Below are 9000 nucleotides of genomic sequence, written 5' to 3'. Positions count from 1 at the left end.
TGTGTGAGAAAGAGAGTAATGGGTATATCCGCACCAATACCCTAAGAAAACAACACCACGACATAAAAACAAGGATGTCACGACCGTCACGCTTCTGAATAAGCCGGAAAATATATTCAGTTTGCCCCCCCCCACGCCAAAGCTCGATTTGCTGCTGGGAAGACCAGTAATGTGTGAACAAAGGACAAAATCGCAAAAACACAGGAAGCACTAGCTCAGACAAGAACTCTTGCCTTGTACAGCATATTATGAATATGAAACGTATGTCAATGGATAGAGGAAAATGTGCCCTTTGTTTGTCATCATGTTTACCACATTTCAAGCATTCTGACACTTTTTAGGCTAAAATATTGCAATCACACTGTGCGCTGAAGTGTCTCGGTAAAGTAAGAACAAAGAGCAGTGGGACAACTCTAGCCTTCTTTCGCACGTATTTCCAAAGCTTCAGCTTAAATATGGACAGGAAAATTATCTCAATGGACAGAGAAATATTTACCGTCTCCGAAGATATCAAGGTCAGCCCATTTTGACCGTTTCAGAATATTTACTGTAACTCGACTATGGAGACATGTAGCGGCAGACGCAGACCGACAACCGTGTGTACAAAGCGAAAACGAACAAAATAGGGAGCATGTCTAAGGAAAAGTATGACCCCCATGTCTGTTCTGTTGCAAAATGGCATGAAATTTTCTTTTTGGATAATAAACATATAACCTTTCCAAAAACTCCAAGATCAGCCCATCTCTTGACAATTTAATATAGGATATAGAGACAACGTGGCGTCTATTTGACGTGTGTAGCAAGCAAAACCAAAACAATATGAAGCCTTTTTGTTTAATGTTTCCAAATATCGAAATAAAATTTTCTCCAGGGAATAGTGAAATTTGCATCCTTGTCGAGTCACCCCAAGCTCGCCCATTCGGACCATTTGTCAACCTACTTAACCTCGGAGATAAAAACTCTTCGTCGTAAAGAGACCAAGTAACGTGTGTACAATGAGGGAAACCATTTCATTTATTCGGTATTTTCCAGGATAAAGAACACAGCAACATTAAACAAAAACACATATTACACAAAATACACTGAAATCACAAACACAAACTTACAAATGCCCGGAGAGGCACAGTTAATCCAATAACTGTCATCCGTAAGACTTCATTTCTGAAGCTCCAGGTTTCACATAAACGTGCACACACATACACAATAAAGTAACAGCACAAGATTCAAGAAATGGCAAATAAATAAATCGAACAGAAAAAATATATACAGTTGGCAAAACAAGATAAATACCACATACAAATACATTAAAATAACAAAAATAAAATTAATTACAGAAACAAATCAATCAATTAAACAATAAGTACCCCCAAACCAAGAAAAGAAATTTATTGTGTAGACACCGACAAAAAGAAAGACACCATGAAATAACAAAATACAGTGGAATACCGACAAAAGCAAAACCATTGACACATCTGGCCCACATGGCAAATCCTAGGTATTCATATCCCCCCATTTTGTGCTTCCTCGCACCAAACAACACAGTGACCCTCCCACAACTTGCCAGTCCCAACGACCTTATTACAAGGGTACTCCACTGCAAATTCAATCAGTACTCTGTCAAGTTTCATATACTTTCAAATTCAAGTGGGCATTTGGTAAATTGATCCCGTGTTGAAGGGTTACTTAAACCACTTCAGTTCTCAAACGTTCAGGTACATGTAGGTCATCTCAAGAGCATGTAATTGGATAAATGATGAAGTTTTTGAATTCGTGAAGGTTTGTCCAGCCTGATCGTTTCAATATACCACGTTTTCACTACGACTATTACACGGTCAAAAGCTCTATGAAGACCTCTAACAACTATAGTAAGCAAAAGATGGATGCTTCTAGATTCACATAAAGACAAATTCAATGTACATATGCAATCAATCTGTGTAATCCATTTTAAATCTTCTTCACTACAGAATTATCCTGGTTGCTCAACGTTGAATTTTGTTCTAATTTGTCAATGTATAAGGTTTCTGTTGTGAAGGTACCAGATAGGCTACTTGTATTCCAGAATAGTCAACACTAGAAACTTGCAAGATGAAAGCAAGACATACTAAGTCTGTTTGATTTGGTAGTGACATAACAAGATTTTCCCGAGAAATTTTGTACTCATTATCAGCTTCAAACTGCATGTTAACTAAGGTACAATTCAGGTCCACTATTTTCTTTGACCATCCTAGTATAAGCAAAACTTTGGTTTCCTTAGTAATGTATTGAGATGCATTTTATTAGCATGAAAACATCTTTGGAAGCCATGAATATCTTGAAGGTCATCAGACTGATATTATACTGGCCTATACACAAGAGCATTGTTACCAAATAAAGTGCTAGCTGACACGATGTGTTAAGGAAAGTCGTTGATATACATAAGAACTGGATTGGGCTCCAGACACTTCCTTGAGGTACACCAGATGGTACAGAAAAACCATGCAAAGTAGGAACCTTTCAGCAAAACCTTTTGCTGCCGCCACAAGACAAATGGTCACTGCAACAGTTGCAAATTACCAGTTCTGTTATGTTAAGGAAATCAAAATCATGCTGTTGTTACTTTTATTGCCCCTAAAAGGCTCAGTGCTCTTATACAACAGATGTTGCACCCAGAATTTGCTCATGCTATTCCAGAACAGACAAGATAAGAAAGTGATGAGAGAGGTTGAGCATGTCACAGCATGGAGCGTATCACTGTTCAACCAGCAGCAGAAGACTAACGCGTAGAACAGATAGGCACAGTGCTAGAGTCCAAATCTTGGCCGTAATTGTGGTACTGAGTACAGGCGTAAACAAATCACAGATAAATGTTTAATTAGGATGACATGATTTACGATTAAGGGCATCACATGAATAATAAATGAAAAAAACCAAAATTACCAACAAGCCATTAAAATCACCTAAAAAGGAGGACACAGAGGACTTGATTAAAACTGGATACTTTTTAAATGAGTAAATTCACATGGTTACAAAGAACGAGTAAAAAAAATTCTTTTTATAGAATGGCCTTCACTTTGCGGGATAATTTTCTTACGTTTGGAAATATGGAAATGAAACATTCTCCAAGATTTTTTTTCTCTTTTTTGGGCTGTCATTTCGATCACCTGTGTGGAGACTACTGTTTCCTTTGTTCTGTATAATTTGTCTTGTTAACGATATGAGCATAAACAGGGGGGAATAGTAGTTTATTTTACCTTCGCAGTCCCTGCTGACCCACATAACTGATATTTGTCTCGTTAACTATTCGGATTTTTATCCCTGGTCCCTGATACTGCTTATATTTACTTGTATTTGTGCTTTTGTTGTTTTTACATCATTTTTGTTTAATTTTGCTTTGTTTGTTCTTGTGATGGTCAAATAAATAAGAATAATTGAAGAGATGGTACCCATCACGATTAACCAAGGTAAACCTTTCGACCATTTGAAGACTATCGTCATATACACAGGCCAAACTAACTACTAAAACAGATTGACTAACATGTACAACAGGGAGAAGATTACTAGCAGACATAATGACTGACCCAAGCTTTTTCCTTCATTTGTGTATAGTTCTCTTAAATGTAAGAATATCAGAATGAAACATTCTTCAGTGGATACGTTCAACAAAATGACAACAAGATCAGTTGATTTTCACCAACCCTACAGTCACAGACAAAAGCTTAGTTTGGATTAGGCCTTATATAGAGCCAAACTTGCTGCAAAACCATCCACTAACAAGACCAACTTACTAATGGGAAACCAGGAAGCATAACTGCCCTAAGTATTCACCTTCATTAAATAAGACTTGACGCTTTACATGGTGGAGACTAAAAACAGGGCTTGTGGTTACATCATGTGGATAGATCTCCCCTGGAAGAGGTATGGTTCTGATAAGAACTGTAGAGTGTGTGCTTGACGTTTCATCCAGCATGCTCTCGTCATCCTCCAGAGTGGAGCCTAATAAGCCATGCTCCAGATTTTACAGAACAATTGTACATGTATACAAAATTATGTACAAATATTGTTTCAAAATCTGGAACATGCCTTTCATTGTTAGGCTCAAATCAGAACATGATATAAAGTGCTTACCGAGTGAGTTGTGTCGTCAGTAATGCCAGTTGCCAGTGATGTGTTAAACTCCAGAAAACTGTCTCCGAGGGACTTGGTCTTGTCTCTTCATCAATGCTACAGCTAATAAAACCACAGAGTCAAGTCAACAAAGATCAGGGACAAATAGCATACAAGTGGACATCACTGCGATGTCTTTATAGTCTTTAACTCTCATTTTCGTATTGACTTTTGTTTCAACTCTCTTCAATTGTTGGTTGATCAGCAAACACAACTCCTGAAAAGTCATAATTCTAAAACTTCGAAGCAGCCATTTTAAACTGACACCCCTTCTACTTTCTTGGGCTCTTTCAACAGCCCCAGAAAGAAGAAAATTTAGACAGTCCAAAATTGTCTGATTCAATAGAATTTTGCATACACCGAAGGCGGTTGGGCCAAACACTCTCTGATATTTCCAGTTTTATCAGCCATCCAAAATTTATCAATGGTATTAAATTATGGCTCCCCATACACAGGTATGTCACCCAGCTTTACGCAAAAATTAAATTAATCCATAGAGAAGGACCTCCGTCCCTGTCAACTTTTGGAAAAGTGAAGAGACCTGTAACAAAATGACGTCATGCTTAGTTTCCAAAAGCAGTGAGGTGGGAAGCAATAACTGTCCAAGTAAAAAATAATAGCTTGACATCATTATGTTTTGGGTCCATATATGAAATATATATGAGTCCACAGGGGACTGAATCAGTGAATTATACCTTTGGAATAACCAACAACATTGGACCCACGTACCTTTTACTCAGCAGGCAGCAGCAAAAGATCACAGTCCGATCACCTCAACAACGAGCACAGGAGCCCCATCATCAAGAATTTGGATGTACCATGAACAGCGGCTTGTGCTCTGGCTGAGATGGACACACACAACAGTCAATTAAAAACATGCAAAAGGAAGATATGACAATACAACATGAGTGCATTAGCTTGGATTAACTGATTCTCAGAGGGCAGTGGAGAATGAGAAAGATGGAGAAAAGTAAGTTATAAGTGCTTCCCTAAATGACCTTCTTCCAGGCATGTGGAACACCAAAGAATTATTGTCAAGATGGCTTACATCATAATTCCCAGCCAATGTTGAATCCTTGGTGTGTATGATAGAAGCCAGCCTGTGTTAAGGATATCATGAAAGAAACTCTGGCCGCACACGTTACTTATTCTGCATGCTGCCGCCATAGGCATGGAGAGCCTTAATCTGGCAGGTTGTACAATCATGTCACTATCAGCTTCTGAAACATTGTCCAATCGTATGGTATAAGATCCGACACAGCATGCAGAGAATGACCAAGCAACATACATGGAAATCACTGAACCGATTTTGTAAAGATCAAGGTCGAGATTCTGCATGCCTGGGGCGCCAGCGTACAAAGAGCGAATTGTACCAACTGTGGGCTAGCATGCCATATTGTAACAACCTGATGCATTGCACCTTTCATGTGTTTGACACTGAAAGATGGCTTCAGTGAGTAAAAAGTTGGCTGATAAAATAAAACAAGTCCAGATTTTTTTAAACAACCCTTGTGGAATGTGTACACTCATCTTTGTATGTGATTTGGATCCAGGAATGAGGACATTTCATTTCAGTACACTCCCCCTTCACTACAAGCAGCCTGTAGATGCAGCTTCTGTCTTGTTTTGTGTTCACTTTGGCACAAATTGTCCAACCATACCAAATAATTCCATCCATTTTTTGTAGTTTAATTCAACCCAACCTTAAAGGCCAGAGATTCTCATTAGTTGAAAACTTAAAGACAAAACCCAAGATCAAGATGTACAGGACAACCAGGCATTTCATTATCACCATAATCATGGACTAATACCAGAATATGATGTAGACTGTTTCCATACCTGTTGAGTAGTGTCACCAGTGATAAGATATCTCTGATTTGTTACACTCCAGAGAACGGCCTCCAGGGACTAGCTTGCTCTTGTCTCTCTGTCAAACTACTGAAACTAGGGAAACTAAACCATGTTTGAATTCCAATCTGTATTACTGCACACATGTGGAGGCCACAATTTCAAAATATATAGGTGCACTTTACAACAGTAGTTGAAACATCATTGAAAGCAGTGTCAAATCAACAAAGATCAGGGCCAAATAATATACAAGCCCACATCACTGGAGTTTCTCATATAAATCTTATTATCTTCTTAGTTGTCATTTTTCCATTTCTTTTCAATTGTTGCTTGATTAGCTAGTATATTTTATGATTCAAAACACCTTAAATACATGTACACTTCCCCAAAAGTCCTTTTCCTCAAGCCTGTAAGTAATGATTTAACATATTACATGTACATCCCTCTACCTTTTTTCAGTTCTTAAGATTTGTTTTCAACCAAGACTGCAAAACAAGGAGTGTTGATCTGGGGCTATATTTAAACAATCTCACCTGTTTTTTCAGCCAAGCAATCTCTTCAATCTGCCTTGAGTAGAAGCACAACTTAATTTGTTGAAAAGAGCCCTGTTGGTTGGGAGTATTCATTTTGTTGGTAGCGATGGGGCTACTACCATGTCCTAGTCGTTCATGAACCAGTGATGCACAGTTAGTAACAAAGGAGCCTCTGATGCCAAGGAAATAGTGTTCTCTCTCGGTCCAACTAAAGGCTAATACAGGAGACCACAGTCTGTGCAGAAAACATTCCCAAATTATAAACAGTAATAACCGTAACCTCCAAGGGTGCATGTGAAATCATAATAAAATCAGAGGATTTTGGGGACCATTTTAACTTTAATAGCTCCCCATATACATGTCACCCGGTATTTGGGCAAAATAAATGTATTCACCAAGCATGATCCTTAGATAGACATAATGCTACAGTAAGAGATCACAGTACAATCACCTTAACAACAGTGGCCATCATCGAGAAATGACAAGAAGCTGGTCATCCTGTAAGCAACGACTCATCAGCGGCTTGCGCTCTAGCTGAAATGAATGCACATAACAGTCATTAAAACATGCAAAATGAAAAAATGGCAAGAAAATATGAGTGGAGGAGCCTGTTTGCCAATTCTCATACGGCTTTGAAGGATCGGAAAGATGGAGAGAGCTGATTGAGAATTTGTAATTCACGTATGTGCACCCAGCACTGCCGGTGTATCAATCTAGTTATACATGGCATTTATGGGGTGGTGCATTACAAGGGTAGCCATAATCCAGTCCCACCTCCTGCGATACGACTTCAAATTTTGATCAAAAGAGGCAGCGGTGGAGAGCCGTAGCCAATGTTCAATACTTGTGCATGCCGTATTCTCACATTGCAAGAATATCATGATTTGTTTTGCACAAAGACGAGAATAAACAAATTTTCACTGCTTGAAAAAGACTACTGCATAGTTGACTACATAAGATCATTCACTCACAAACCAATCCAGCAAATGTCTCATTTCCATCACAAAAGCTAACTGGCATTCCAGTCTACAACCCTGAACAATAAGTAAAACTAAGTTGAGGAAGGAAACATACATGTACATGGTAAGTGCTGCCACAATCACCTTTGTATCAGAATGAGAATGACTGAGAGAGAGGGGGAGAGACAACGGAATAACAGACAGATGAATAACAGATAGACTGACAAACATACCGACAGCACATAGACAGATGAACAAAACAAAGAGGACAGTTATTTTGGAAACTAGACCTCTACCCATTGTATTTTCAGTACAGAAAGATTTTACGGTAATAACCAAAATCATTTTGGTATAGAAGAATCTTTGAAAATAATCAAGTTGTATTCAGAAATGATTAGCACAACCTCCTATTTTAAGATTTTCATCATGCAATCAGTAGAGATCTCCATGCATGGCTCCATGCAACACAGACTTAAAGTATGAGGCCTACTTTCTACCCAATTTTTACCAGGTTCAGTGAAATATGTAGAAATTACAGATTGTATAATGTATTTCTATAATTCTGAACCTCAGTGGATAGGTCAAGTTAGTTTTAAAGACTTTGGCTGCCTGACAAATTCTCGTGGGGTGTAAAGTAATGTTTTCTCTTCATTTACCACATCAAATCATAATATCCTCCATTTTGTTTAGACTACTCATTGGATATAAAATTAGTAACTTTGGCCCCACATACAGGCTGGAGATTTTCATTGGTTGAAAAATTTGTTGTACAAAAGTCATGTTTCAGATTTACAACACAACTGTACATAGGCCCCTATTACTCCCTAGGCCTATTTTTTTATTTTATTAACATTTACTGTTGGGCTGTTATCAGAAGTAGGCTAGGCCTACAGTGCTTGTATAGCTTGAGCTGTTTCCAGACCTGCTGAGTACAATATTGTGTCAAAATACATCCCAGATGTGCAACAATCTCACAGGAGTGTTCGTCGTCTCTCCATTACTGCTTCAAGTTAAGAAACCAAAGGAACCCCGTTAAAATCCCAGGCTGCATGCCTGACAGTCACTGTGGGGCCGCCATGTTTAAATACAGGGTGCACTAGTTACCACAGCAAAAGCAGTGTAAAATCAACAAAGCCAAGCCCAAACTTGTGGAGTTTGTGATACGGAAATCTCGTTATCGTCTTTGCCGTCATTTCTCCATTTATTTTCAATTGTTGGATGGTAAGCCAGTGGTATTTCTCACCTTTAAACTCACCTCCTGTGAAGTCACATTTGAACAAACCCGCCAACTTGGCCACACATGCGTTCTTAATCTTGTGCGTAGGCATTGTAATGCTAATGCTCGCGCCACCGTGGAAAACTGGTCGTCGATCAACTTGCGCACATATTGAGCGGGGTACCAAGCAGGGGATAAAACAGCGCTGGTGATTGGCGCGCTTGAAATAGGCCCTCTCAGTGTGCACAAGCACGACGAAGATCTGAACATAATGCAATTATTATTTTTTTTCGTAATGTAA

General features: G+C 38.7%; 1 long non-coding RNA gene across 7 annotated transcripts; it reads right to left on the bottom strand.

Annotated features, from left to right (window-relative positions):
- Positions 1–982: 982 nt before the first annotated feature.
- Positions 983–8860, bottom strand: LOC147795322 (uncharacterized). 7 transcript variants are annotated; one of them, XR_015423998.1, is made up of 7 exons: positions 8727–8836; positions 6976–7058; positions 6525–6759; positions 5983–6096; positions 4873–4985; positions 4105–4206; positions 983–2812 (listed from the first exon to the last, which is right to left on the bottom strand). It is a non-coding gene; the product is annotated as an uncharacterized LOC147795322 (long non-coding RNA). The 7 variants fall into 7 exon arrangements; XR_015423997.1 differs by having other exon boundaries at positions 5983–6087; XR_015423999.1 differs by having other exon boundaries at positions 5983–6081.
- Positions 8861–9000: the final 140 nt, after the last annotated feature.

This window comes from Acanthaster planci, unplaced genomic scaffold, assembly GCF_054643075.1.
Source record: "Acanthaster planci isolate LZ-2023a unplaced genomic scaffold, COTS_SCS Contig74, whole genome shotgun sequence".
NCBI classification, from domain to species: domain Eukaryota; kingdom Metazoa; phylum Echinodermata; class Asteroidea; order Valvatida; family Acanthasteridae; genus Acanthaster; species Acanthaster planci.
The sequence above is the reverse complement of the archived record's forward strand: the minus strand, read 5'-3'. Positions and strand labels throughout refer to the sequence as shown.